Genomic DNA, 15,150 nt, shown 5'->3' on the forward strand with positions numbered 1-15,150 from the left:
AAGTTTTGGCAAAGTTCAAATTTACGGCTGTGTCAATGTAACAACCCATCCGAGAAATTGTTTACGGCTGGATTTATATGAATTCCAGGCCGTAAATATCCAACTGCACTGAGTTAATGCGTTGAGTTTTTGAGGAACGACTAGTTATCCAAAAAATAGTCGTTGGGTCATAATTCTCTATAAAAAGACCCTTCTATAACAAAGAATTTGTGCAAAAAACACTTTTCTTCTCTCTCACAAACTTCCTCTAATTGTTGCAAAAAAAAAGAAGAAGAAACATGGTTACTACGTACACTACCGAAGAAGATATGGTTATCGTAAGAGCAGCGCTCATGGTGAGAAAGCATGATGAAAATCAAGGCATTAACGCGGGAGAAAGTGATGATTCCCAATGGAACCGTATATTTTTGGTCTTTGTTGCCATAGATGGTCATGAAAATGGAAGATCAATGAACCAAATAAAGGAAAGGTTCAAGGAGATCTACCTAGAAATGGAAATTTTTAGGGTGCAATTGGCACGGGTGAAGGCGATGAGTCCCGAAATGTCCCTTTTCAATAGAGTGAGTATGTGCAAATATTTTTTAATCAAGCAAGTTTTGAATAAAATACTAACTTAACCTTTATTTGTTCTTTTAGGATGCCTTCGCTCTTGCCCGATACCAAGCTATTCGTCGCAAAGAATTTGAGCATGAGAAATGCTATTGGATCACAAGAGAGTTTATTGAGATTTTCAACCAAGCTTGACTATTTAAGTGTATTATTCTATGTTTTATCTTATGAATTGAAGAACGAAAAGTGAAAAATTTGATGGAATACGACAACAAAATTTACAAAACCAACCTTAACCAGCCGTAAGTATCCGTAATTATGAGAATCGCAACTAATGGCCAGAATATCCTATCGTAGCCTGTAATTCCCAGCCGAAAAACCAGCTTCCAAAACGATATCGGGATTACCGTTTGGAAACTATAAGAACCCAACCGAGATTATGTTTAGTCGTGGTCCGCTATCCAAACCGTAAATTTGAATTCTCAATTTTTATGGTCAAAACGGCTAGGTCGTTTGAGATTAAAACCTGGACAAAAAATACTTTATTTTTTTTGAAACTATTTGTTTTTTCTTTTGAAAAATGGAACAAACATAAAACAAAATATACCAAAATAGTTTTTCATTCATTGAATCGGAAAAGCATACATCTTTCATTACATTGATAAGATAGTTCATAACATTTAAAATAAACCCTTATTTTCTAAGATGCGATAGCTATAATTTTGTTAAAACTCTCTCCCGTGTACTGCCTCATATTGATGGTGAATCCTCGACCACTATAGAAACAAATACGATATGTTAGATAATGTTATTCAAAAGGAGTTCTAATGGAACACCTTATTAAAAAGCTTACTCTTATTGCACTCGGCGTAATGGGATTGGTTTCCTTTTGGGCTTTCATTTCCTTTTTGAAAACTTCGCATTCTTCAAAGACTTTCTCGAATCTCTCCTTAATGATTGCCAAAGTTCTTCCATTACGATTTCCGTTTAGTGCAACAAAACTATGAAAACATGTACGGTTTTAAAAAGACATGGATGTTTGATCTAGGTCAATGTGCAAATCTTCATCATATTGTATGACCGTCGCCATCTTACTAATATAAAGAAAAGTGGTAATTGTTTGGTGAAGCCTTTTCACATGACAATAATACCCCCATTAACTAAGTTTTTAGTTAATATTTGTATATTTACAGGAATGCCATTGTTTTAAAAATAGATCAAAAAAATTAAAACTTAGATATCTTTAAAAATACACATCGGATTTTTGCAAAATTAATATATTTGGAAAGCTCTTTAAATTATCTATGTGATGAGTACAAACAAGGATATTAAATTTTTATTTTAAGAATTTTTTTTCATTATTATTAAATTTGGTGTTGTTAAAAGAATCCAATTCAAGCATGTGCATCGCACATGTGGCCTTACTAGTGGTGAGAAAGAGATGATAGGATGGTCTCCTTTTATAGGGTTTAATGACATTACGATTATGTATTTTTTTTAAAAAAACTAGCCGTTTAGTTTAAAAATGGAAGTCAACCAAGGCATTTAATGCATTGGTTGAGAGTGTTCAGGCCTAAAAACGACTGGGTATCCCAGCCGTGTATTCCTTTGACGGTTAGGTTTGCAGCCGTGATTGAGACACGGGTGACTCTGGATAAGTATTCGGCCAGGAGTTCATATCAACCCAGCTGTAAATTGAATTACGGCCAACAATTCTTACTAGCCGTGAGTGTCTATTACGGTCAGGAGTTCTTAAATGACGAACCGTTATTATGTATTACGGGTGGGACGACAACATTATCCCAGCCTTAACCTGTAAAAAAATTCAGATTTTTTCCAGTTTCTAACGGATTTGAATCAATCAAAAATTTTAATGCAGGTTGATTACAAGGTTTTCTAGACTAGTTTCAGGATAGGTTTCATTAGTTTTTCTTCAAAGTTTTCGAAAAAGATCATCAAAATCATCCTTCTTCTTCTAAATCAAAAAAAAAAAGAAAAAAAAAAGTTTTGATTCTCAAGAAATTAGTCATTAGATTAGTATAATCCATTTTCTAGTCGTGATTAGTTTACTTAATCATCATAATTATCACTAATCAAATCAAAGGTATATTAGGTATTATGTAAATAGGAGGATAAGGGGTTATAGAATTCCTACTAATGACCTAGTGAAGCCCCCAAAAACTAAGGGTGCACAGGAACCGAGCCGGACCGACGGACCGAACCGGAACCGGTGGAACCGTACCTGATTTTGGACCGAACCTAGGTACAAGGTACAGGTACCGGACCAAAAAATAGGAACCGAGGTCTGGGGGTACAGGTACACGGTCCAATACAAGTACCGTGCCGTACCGGACCGAAAGTACCGAATAGTAAGAGCAATTAGATTTAGGGGATAATAGATCATTAATAGCCGTTAGATTAGAGGGGGTATATAAACTAACATAATAGGGTTAGGTTTCAGTTCCCTTTCTTTTTCTTTTTTTTCTCGTCTCCTCTCTCTGAGAAGGAGAAGAACTTCTTCCTCAAACCCCTCAAATCTTCGTTTTTACCTGTTTTCTAATTCCGGTGTGAAGAATTCCTTCTATTTCAACTGTTTGGGGTTAATTAAACAATTTCAGAATCTTAATCACGGATTCACGGGGTAAGTCTTTACTGAAAATTCCTTATTTCTTTCTTTCTTAATCACCTGATTTGTTTCATCTTTTTTGTTCAATTTGTTTTTAATTTTTGTATGCCTGTGATTGAGATTGACGGATTTTTGTTTTTATTTTTTTTTTTAATTTTTTTTTTCCAGAATACTGGGTGTAGAGTTTCAGAGGAGAAGCCTGAAGAACTGATCCAGTTGAGGGGTATGTGTTCTTCTTTGTTTATTGCTTAGATTTGATTTTGGAAACTTGATTGTTTCTGTTAGGTTCAATAGGATGATTTGGGTTTGCAGTTATGCTTATGCAGTTATGACGTGGTTTGCAGTTATGCCCTAGTCTCTCTTTTGATGCCTACAGCTTTCATTTTCTTGAAATCTATTGGATGCAACTAAAAACTATAATTAGCAAACGGTAATTCAAGATTTCATTCATTCTAGTGTAAATTTGTAGCAAACTGAACAGGACGGCATTCATTTATTTATTACAAGCAATTAACCAACTTCTCCCATTGAAAATCTGGGCTTTCTTTCTTCACCTAACAGATTAGATTTCCTCTCATCTTTTTTATGCCACTTTTCACTTGCTTTTGTTAGAAGTTTTGCATTTGTGGTTACGAATCTACTTTCTTATAAGTATCTACTTGAAAATGATACATATATATATGCAGTTTCTTCTGTTATTAATTTTTTGAATGCACTAATAGTGTTTGATAATACTTGTGTTTCATTTGTCATGACTCATATGTACATGTTTGGAAATTTCTTTGGCTCTGGTATTTATCAACTTGTTGATTAAGGTTGTTGCTTTCTATTAGGTGATTGCTGGATTGTGGGTTCTATCCATTGTGGGATCTTGGTGCAATTTCTTGACCTTGTTTTACATAGGTAAGAGAGAGTAGTTGCATTACTTTGCAAGTTTCTTGGTCACAAGTTTCATTTCAGTTCTTATTTAATTTTTCAGCACTTAAATTTGTTTTCTCAGTGATAAGCTGGCATGGATGCATCAAGTCAAGCTCATGGAACATCTACTCCTACACCTACAACTGATACACCTACCACTGCCACAGATACAGTTGTTGGATCCTCAATCCAACCAACAAATGAAGCAGCACAGCCAGAGACAACAGAAGTAGATGTAGAAGCTACTTCTACTCAAATGGGTGGTAAGATAACTTCTAACATTTGGAATCATTTAAAGAGGTTGAATGTTCAAGATGCTGCATGCAATTAATGCAAGAAGGTGATAAAGGCTCATACTGGAAGGAATGGTACAAGTGGAATGTGGAAGCACTTCAACAGATGCAAGCAGAATCCTAACAAGCCAAAGCCTAAAGGACAACAAACTCTGACATTAAATCCTGCAGAACTGGGTGAGGATAAAGGTCAGTTAGTCTCTACTATTTTCAGTCAAGATAAATGTAAAAGGGCAGTTGTTGAATTTATTATAATTGATGAGATGTCATTTAGAGCAGTTGAGGGTGAAGGTTTTAGGAGAATGATGCACGTCTTAGAGCCTAGATTTGGTGTGCCAGGTAGAATGACTATTTATAGATGTTTATTAGACATGTATGTATTAGAGAAAGAAAAGTTGAAAAATTACTTCAAGTCAACCAAGCAGAGGGTTAGTTTGACAACAGACACATGGACTTCACCAAACAATTTCAACTACATCTGTGTAACAGTTCACTTTATTGATCAGCAGTGGAGGTATCAAAAGAGAATTATTATGTTTTGTGAGGTTAGTGGTCACAAAGGAATTGACATTGGTGAGATGTTAGAGAAGTGTTTGTCAGATTGGGAGCTTAAAGATGTGTTTACTGTCACTTTGGATAATGTGAGTGCCAACAAGGTAGCAATGGATTATTTGAAGACTAGTATTGTTTCAAAGACAAGGGAAGAAGAGAGAGCTAAGTACTTGCATGTAAGTATATGTATATGAATATGACTTATTTTATTTTTATTTTCTACTTAGGATTATGCTTATTAGTTTTGTTAAAATATCTAATACTTGGTTGAATTCACCTTTTCAGGTAAGGTGTGCATCTCATGTACTTGCACTTGTGGTAAAAGATGATGTGAGGGTCTACAACAAATCAATTACAAGAATCAGGTCAGTTGTCAAGTATATAAAGGGTTCTCCATCTAGGTTGGCTAAGCTTAAGCGTTGTGCAAAATTAGTTGGAATAGAGTCTAAGGTAACATTGATATTAGATGTTAAGACTAGGTGTAACAACACATTCTTGATGCTACATGCTGCAGAAGTGTTTGAAAAAGCATTTATTAGGTTAGAAAGGTATGACAAGGAATATCGGCAGTTGTTTTATTACCCAAAACAGAGTGAGAAAGATCTACCTGATGCTAATGATTTTGATATTGATGTTAATGTTGGTGAAGAAGAAGAAGAATTTAGTGAAGAAGAACAAGAAGAAGTTGAGGTGACAGGGAAGAAGAAGAAGGCACAAAAGAAGAAGAAGGTAGTAGTGAGGAAACCTGCTCCATGTGAAGAGGACTGGATCTTTGCCAGAGGCCTTGTCAAATGTTTGAAAGTATTCTTTCATGCCACTGTTGCATTTTCAGCCTCAACTAAGGTAACAACAAACACTTTCTTATGGCAATTAGTTATCATATATGAGCAACTAGTTGAGTTTAGAGATAATGTAGATGAAGATCCTTTTATTGCTAATATGGCTGGAAAAATGTTTAAAAAGTATACAAATATTGGGGTGATTATGCAAAGATGAACCCTACAACCTTTTTTGCCATGTTGTTGGATCCTAGAGAGAAAAAAAAAAGGACTATAATTTGCTCTTGAGCTCTTGTATGGGAAGAATTCTTCTAAGGTTGAATCTGTTATGAAGCTTGTTAAGTTGGATTTTAAGATTCTATTTTAAGAATACAAGGATGCCTATTCAGTTCATGAGGAGGACTCAAGTAGTTCTATCCGGGGACAAGCCAAAGCAGTGGTAAGTAAACCAGTGGCAGGGCCAAGTCGTATGAAAGACTTGATGTCAAGGAGTAAGAGGTTCAAGAAAATCCCAAATGATGATGAGGGAAAAATAGAGTTGGATAAGTATTTCATTGACGAGTATGAAGAAGGTGAAGGAGAAGATGATGATGAGGAGTTTGACTTATTGAGTTGGTGGAAGACCAACAGTACAAAGTATAAGATACTTGGACATATGGCTAAGGACATATTAGCCATTCTTGTGTCTTTTGTTGCCTCTGAGTCTGCTTTTAGCACAGGAAAGCGAGTCTTAAGTCCTTGTAGAAGCTCTTTATCTACAAGGACAGTTGAGGCATTGCTTTGCACACAAAGCTGGCTAAGGAAGCCAATACAACTTGATCTTCTATCTGATTACATACCAGATGATGATGTTGAAGTTGAAGAAGGTAACATATTACATTATTACTTGTGTTTGGCAGTAATAGATATAGTCTAATAGTTACTAACTGCTATTATTTGTTTTTGCAGCGTTACTTGGTCCTATCAACACTGATGACACCAGAAGTGTTGCTGACATGGATTAGAAGATCAAGATTCAAGACTACTGCAGCACTAGCTGCACTGCTAGTTGTTCTTTTTTCAGATTTTCTCATTTTCAAGACTTAGACTAAGTCACTTAGTGTGTGTGTCTGTGGCTACTGCCTACTGCTACTTGTTTTTTCAGATTTTCAAGACATTGTTTGTTTGGTTTGCTACTTATTAGTTGTTGCTTTGAATGAGAATTGAGATATTAGTAATACTTAATATATTGAAAAACAGGTACTTAGATTGTCAGAGAAAAAGACATATTTCTGTCTGGAAAAGTACCGACGGGTACCGGAACCGTACCTGGTACCGAATGGTACCGGAACCGAGGTACAAGGTACGGGTCCAAAATTTTGGAACCGAGGCTAGGGAGGTACAGGTACTCGGTCTCGTCAAGAACCGAGCCGAACCGTACCGTTTGCACCCTTACCAAAAACCCAGCTGGGGTGAAGCCCAATAATAGGATTCTTTAAAATTTTGCTTTGAACGTCCATTTCACCCGGACCCAAATTTTACCCGTCTAGTAGCACTATGACACTTTTTCGGGCATATGGCCATTTTCTAATTCGCTATTGCGTTTAAATCCCATGCATGCAATATGGAGAAGTGATTGAAGCGACTAAAGTAGAAACTGATGCCAAAATGGGTTTCAGTCATTGTGTCGAGGGAGTTCATATGTACATAAGAGATACCAGCCTGGGTTGCCATGTAACGATATGGTGGATAAAATTCTTTGATTATTTAGTCTGTAATCCCGATTCTAGTGTCTCTCGTGTTTGAGATGTCGGAGAAAATATCTAGTACGCCAAAAAACACAAATCTACAGAAGCGCGATAGATGGAGAACAAATGATAAAAAGAGTTCGTTGCCTCCTAACATCTTTCATCCTCAAACAACTATATTCTAAAACACTACATTTAAGAGAGAAGAATTAATCCGATGACGACCGAAGGGTCCGTTGGTGATGAAAAGATGTGAGTTTGTCCGTCACATTTTTTGTACAAAAATAAATTTCAATTCCTGGAATTTGAGAAACAGATCGATGTAGTCTATTTATAAAATTGATCATGGATTTCGATCATACACAATCGGATGAACATATTTTCAATTTGAACTTCATAGAAAAATTCATTACATCAATCAGATGATTCGGGCTCTGACAAAAAACGTTGTTTTCCCGAAAACCAATGTTCTTGCAATGTCTTGGGTAGAGAAGATGAAGTTCCGGGTCCGGTAAAAACCAGATACCACCCAGACATCTCTTCTTCGCTTCCTATTTTCCCTTATGTTTTTTTTTTTTTTTTTTGAGAGAAGACAAATCTGCTTCTTAATCAATAAGTTCAAAAATGAAAATCAATTTCTTTCGAATTTCTTTTAAAAGATTAAGTTTCAATTCTGAACAGACCCATCAAATTTAGCTATTAGTAAATTCAAATTAAACTATTAATTCAATAACATCAGCTAAACAATTCCTAATTACTCCTACAAATGTCCGGTCACACTCCTTCGTGATCATCTCCTACTTGAAATACAAAAACGCAGTACCACCACCACCAACCCAATGTTGGTTAAACTTCAACATAGAAGTCACTAACAAGCTGGTTAGGACAAGATTAGGAAATTGATGTAATCCTAAGGGAATTAGAAGTCATCTAGTTGTAAGAAAAGGAAAGACATGTAATAAGGTAATAGGACTAGGAAAATGAATTCATAGTTCTATATATATATGATCACCAAAGTTGTGGTTGATCATATGAGCAAGATTAGAGCTTGTGTTTAGTTTTGAGAGATTTTCTAAACATCAATAAAGAGAGTTGTCTTTATATAAGCGAAGTTTCATCTTGCAGTTGCCATTAATTGGTATCAGAGCTTGTTTTCTGAGCCATGGAAAACGAAACCACCATTGTGGGTGCAAAACAGTTCACGCCACCATCAATACAAGTTCCAATCCTCAACGCCACAAACTACACAGTATGGGCCATGAGAATGAAGGTACTGATGAAAATCTACAAAGTTTGGGAAACAATTGATCCTGGTACATTGGACCCAGACAAAAACAATGTTGTCATTGGATTACTCTTTCAAGCAATACCAGAATGTCTTGTTCTACAAGTTGGTGAACAGGAAACTTCAAAGAAAATTTGGGATGCAATAAAGGCACGTAATCTCGGAGCTGATCGAGTTAAAGAAGCCCGTCTGCAAACCTTAATGTCTGAATTTGAAAAAGTGAAGATGAAAGACACTGATACTATTGATAGCTTTGCAGGAAAGCTATCAGAGATAGCCTCAAAAGCTGCGTCACTTGGACAATCCATTGATGAAGATAAACTGGTAAAGAATTTTCTCAATAGTTTACCAAGATCCAAGTATATTCATATCATAACTTCTCTCGAACAAGTCTTAGATTTAAAGAAGACTAGCTATGAAGATATAATTGGAAGATTGAAAGCATATGAAGAGAGAATCCTTGATGAAGAAAACAATGGAGAAACTCAAGGAAAACTCTTGTACACAAACTCTTACCAACAAAACTCTGCGACAAGAGGAAGAGGTCGTGGAAGAGGTGGAAGAGGAAACATAGGCCGAGGAAGGGGAGGAAGGTTTAACTCACAAGATAGAACAACAAGTCAGAATGATCAAAACCAAGGGAAAGAAAAGAAGGATAGATCAAACATTATTTGTTACAGATGTGATAAACCAGGACACTTCTCCTCTGTATGCCCTGAAAGAATACAAAAGATGGAAGAAACAAACAAGAATGAAACAAGGGAAGCAGATACATCTCTTTTCATGCACGAATTTGTATTCTTAAACGAAGGGAACCTAATACCAAAGAACTACGAATCAAAGGATGGAGAAGAAGGAATCTGGTATTTAGATAATGGAGCCAACAATCACATGACTGGTAAGAGACACTACTTTTCTGAACTCAATGAGAAAATCAAAGGACAAGTGAAGTTTGGGGATGGATCTTCTGTAGAAATTGAAGGGAAATGATCAATTCTATTTCAGAGCAAGACCGGAGAACAGAAGCTTGTCACAAACATCTACTTAATCCCAAACTTACAAAGCAACATTCTAAGTTTAGGACAAGCTACAGAAGTTGGATGTGATGTTAGAATGCGACAAGATTATCTAACAGTTCATGACCCAAGTGGAAGACTTTTAGTTAGAGTCTCACGCTCACAGAATAGACTCTACAAGATAATTCTCATGATTGGAAGACCATTGTGTCTGAATATGAGACTGGAAGATCATACATGGAAGTGGCATGCAAGATTAGGACACATAAGTTTCAGAACCTTAAAGGCAATGTCTCAGAACAAGATGGTTCGAGGGATACCACAGATAAACGATGAATCAAGGATCTGTGAATCATGTTTAGTTGGGAAACAAACGCGTCAAGGTTTTCCAAAAGTAACAACATTCAGAGCCTCAAAGCCATTAGAGCTTCTTCATGCTGATTTATGTGGTCCTATTACACCATATACACCACAACAAAACGGAGTGGTGGAGAGGAAAAACAGGACTCTAATGGAGATGACAAGAAGTTCTTTAAAGGCTATGCAGGTACCTAATTATCTATGGGGAGAAGTTGTACGACACTCCACATACCTAATAAACAGGATACCTACGAAAGCTCTGAAAGACATGACTCCATATGAAAGTTTGCGAAAGAGAAAACCAAACATAGGTCATTTAAGAGTGTTTGGTTGCAAAGCATACGCAAAAGTTGATTATGGAACTCTTAAGAAACTGGATGATCGATCTCAGACTCTTGTGAATCTAGGAATTGAGCCTGGATCCAAAGCTTACAGATTATTCAATCCAACAACGAAAAGAGTGATAGTGAGTCGAGATGTGGTATTCGATGAAAAAGCAAACTGGAACTGGAAAGAAACTAATGATGGACCAAGTAGGGATACAGGAATGTTTCACATGAGATGGGGTCAAGTAATTGATGAAGGCAAAGGACCCATAATCATCAATACCAATGGGATTCAGATTAAACAAGAAGCTTATGCAAGGAGAATTCTGAAAGAAGCAGGACTTGAAACTTGTAATCCAACTAAGATACCAATGGAGTTTGGACTTAAAGTTTCAAAAGCACAAGAAGAAGCTGAGATTGATCCAATGAGTTATAGAAGAAATGTTGGATGCCTTAGATACTTGTTACACACAAGACCAGACTTGGATTTCTCTGTGGGAGTAGCAAGCCGTTATATGCAGAGTCCACGCAAGTCTCATGGTGATGTAATAAAGCAGATATTGAGATATCTAAGAGGAACAATCAGCTATGGATTGAAGTATGGTCGAGGAGGATCAAAAGGAATTGTTGGATATAGTGACAGCAGTCACAATATTGACCAAGATGATGGAAAAGGTACAACTGGTCATATATTTTATCTAGGAGAAGCACCTATTACATGGTGTTCATAGAAGCAAGACACAGTAGCTCTGTCATCATGGGAAGCTGAGTTCATGGCCGCAACAGAAGCAACTAAACAATCAATATGGCTTCAAGAACTGTTGGGTGAAATCAAAGGAAGAGAACCTGAAAAAGTTCTCATCAAGATTGATAATAAGTCTGCAATTGCACTCACTAAAAATCCAGTGTTTCATGGGAAGACGAAACACATTCACAAAAGGTATCATTTCATACGAGAATGCATCGAGAAGGAGGTCATTAACGTAGAACACATACCTGGAACTGAGCAGAAAGCAGATATATTGACAAAGGAATTAGCTCGGATCAAGTTTGAAGAAATGAGACAATTGATTGGAGTACAAGATATGTCACGGGTAAGGTTGAAGCTTAACGGGGAGAATGTTGGTTAAACTTCAACATAGAAGTCACTAACAAGCTGGTTAGGACAAGATTAGGAAATTGATGTAATCCTAAGGGAATTAGAAGTCATCTAGTTCTAAGAAAAGGAAAAACATGTAATAAGGTAATAGGACTAGGAAAAGGAATTCATAGTTCTATATATATATGATCACCAAAGTTGTGGTTGATCATATGAGCAAGATTAGAGCTTTGTGTTTAGTTTTGAGAGATTTTCTAAACATCAATAAAGAGAGTTGTCTTTATATAAGCTAAGTTTCATCTTGCAGTTTCCATTACCCAATTGAAAACATCCCAATAAAACTCAATCCTAATTCACTAACTTTGGTTCTCTCATTACCTCTGAATTTCCAAGCTAATCTCTTAACAACTGCACTAACTCCATCAAATATCACTTTCAAAACTCCATTACTACTATATACACGTAATTCCCAATCAGCCATGTGTCACAAATATCATACGTGGACGACATGAGGCAGAAGATCATCAAACCATGAAGACATGATACAACACCCAAGGGGCATGCATCATTATCATTTGCCACGTACTCATTACCAAACAAATCCGACGACGGGAGGATTAAGGAGTACTTGATGGGTAGGACACCGCGAAGCACTATAGAAAACCCAGAAGTCGGCTTTACCCTATCCCAAGATAGATCCAAAACGAAGGGTGCAGATGAGTCCCACTGACAAGGAGGTAACAGCCGCAGTAAACAGTTGTCTGACGCGTGCGGACTGCCCAACCACCCGCCTTAAATGCTATAAACATAGGATGCGTGTCAAACATCCTATGGAGAAGACAAAAGTACACCATCGTCGCAATACAATATCGTTGGAGGCATCTGGGAATAACGAAGGTATTCATCGGATCGGCACATTGGCCAAGACGATAAGTTTCCAAGGTGTCAGTAAAGAGAGGCCCACACAGAAGGGTCTGTAAATATCCTGCTCAACCAAAGGAGAGGGAGTCAACCAAATTTTAGGAGAGAGAACTATTATAAGAGAGAAGTTGTAACAGTAAGTATGAGATTTATTTACATTCCTCCATCATCGTTCCCTACTCAGAGTCATTCGACTATCATTTGTAACCTTACCTAATACATAGTGAAAAACCAAACCCTCCGTGGATGTAGGCCTTAGTGCTGAACCACGCAAATCATCGTTTCCTTTACATTCAACACTTATAGTTTTTATATATCTTTGTCATGCATCATTAGAATCATCATAGATACATCTATGGTGCGAAACAAAGACGATCCCGAAGGCTCAGAGTTTCCCATATGAAATTTTAGACACCATTTCGTATTTGATTTAAGCATTATAGTGATTTTATAAATACTGTGAACTTTGATTATGGACACGATGATACCATCGTTACATTCGTGTTCACAATTTGGCGCTAGAAACAGGGACACTTACGTCCCGGTAAAAAATTTATCTTTCCCTGTGAGTTCTTTTTATCACTCAACACTGTTTTTTAATACATACTTTAGGTGACAAACCAACAAAAAAGACCAGATTTAAAAGGTTTTTAGACAAAACAAAACTTTTTCACTATAAAAACACGCAGATCTGAGAGATCAACTCGGAACGTAAATTTGGATTTATTATCCATATTTTCTTGTAAAAATCTTCGAATCCATGTTCCTTTTGTAAAACCTTCGGATCCATGTTTCTTTTGTAAAAATCTTAGGATTCATGTTTCCGTTTACAAAAACCCTTGGATCTATTTTCTCTTGTAAAATATCTTTAGATCTGTCTTTGGATCTCTGTTTTCTCTTGAAAAAATCTTCGGACTCGTGCTTTTCATTTCAAAATAGCCTTCACTTTGGCAGATCCGTAATATGATTATGATTTGGCTCATGCCTAACAAAAAAAAACAATTCTTTCTTACATCATCATTATCCTTGTGACTAACAAAACCCTCGCGGATATGTTTTTCTTGCCAACAATTTATTCTTGCAGGACATGGAAAAAACAAAAGATGCAGTAAAAGCTAAGGCAGCGTCAAAGAAAACGCCCAGGACCACACCGGTTGTAACACGTATCAAGAAGAAGGGTGAAAATCTCAAAGCAGCAAGCAAGAGGCAGGATGGAGCGGAAAGTAGCACACCTCTAGATGCCAATGCAATAGCAGCGACAGCCCTCAAAGCCGCAGCAACCCGAACGAACGAACAACGAGAAGGAGTTTCGGAATCAACGATGCAGCAACCTGTCTATGGGATGTCATTCACTGACGAGCAAATCAACCGCTACCGACTACCCAGCCCATGTTAATGGCGAACCAACCGGCACCGAAACCTATGTAGCTTCAGGTCTTACCCACCGATCCGCCGGTCCCTCTGATCCAGACTGTTGATGGAGATCATACTATAGCCGCTGGTGGACAAGCACAAGTTGGGACTCCGAACCAGGGATCAAAACATTCTATCCAGCTAGCAGCATAGCTCGATGAGTTGAAAAGAAATCAGAAGATATATGCAGATGTCAGCACTACTTGCGCGAGAGAACCAAGAGCTCAAGGATAAGATCGCTCGTAGCGCAGAAGTAGAGAACCAGCATGATGAGGCAAACTCCAAAGCATCACAGCCAAACCGTGAACGAAGGATGGTAGTGGCCAACATCAACAACCCAGAACCATTGGACCAACATGTTGTAGGAGAGAATAGATTGACCGATCCCGATTACATGCCCGAAGATTCAGACTACTTCGATAGTGAATCCCGAAGATCAGGACGATCAGCTATGAGGGATGAACATTTTCTCGTAATGGAGAGTCTTCGTGCTGAAATGATGGCGGAGATCAAGCAGTTGAAGATGAAATAAGGAGGAGGAAGGTTAGTGTTAGATATTCGGGTTGGATACGAATATGGTCACCCATATTGTATGTGGCAAGTCCGGTAGGGTTCCATATTCATTTAGGGTTTGGACCCTATATAAGCCTCTCTAGCATGTGTGTAGAGAAGTGATGTGATTCCCACCGATATCACACATAAGTTTACCATTAGAAAAGTGGTAACTCTAACCCTAAAGAGAGTTACCATTAGGTTTTAAGTTCTTAGCCTCAAGTTTGTGCTCATATTTGGAGATTGAAGTACCTGTTGATCGTCGAGTTGAAAACGTTGCTGCTGCTGCTGCCTCTGTTCCTTGTTCTTGGTTTTCGGAGTTCAACAACAAGCTATTTACCGATACCCGCTTGCGCTTAATCGTATAATCTCTGATATTGGTGTCAGAGCTATTGGTTTGATGCGTTTTCGTGCTTGAAATAACATGCTTTGTGTGCTTGAAAGTTGTTGATAGCATGATAGTATCATGATTAGGTTTCTTATTTTTGTTTAAAAACCATTAATGTATGTATAAGTATTTTGAATCTTGATAACGGTTTTTTTTTTTGAAATATTCAATTGGGTATGTTCATTATTAATTAAAATGATCTCCTGGAAAGTTTTGTATCGTTTGAACGTGTGGTTTGAAAGATATAGAAAAACCCTAGTTTTATATCATGTTTGCGAGCAGTGGTTTGATGATTGTTTTGATGTATGTATGTCTATCCATGTTAATTAAAATTAACGTAGATAGA

Source organism: Papaver somniferum, chromosome 4, assembly GCF_003573695.1.
Source record: "Papaver somniferum cultivar HN1 chromosome 4, ASM357369v1, whole genome shotgun sequence".
Classification (NCBI taxonomy): domain Eukaryota; kingdom Viridiplantae; phylum Streptophyta; class Magnoliopsida; order Ranunculales; family Papaveraceae; genus Papaver; species Papaver somniferum.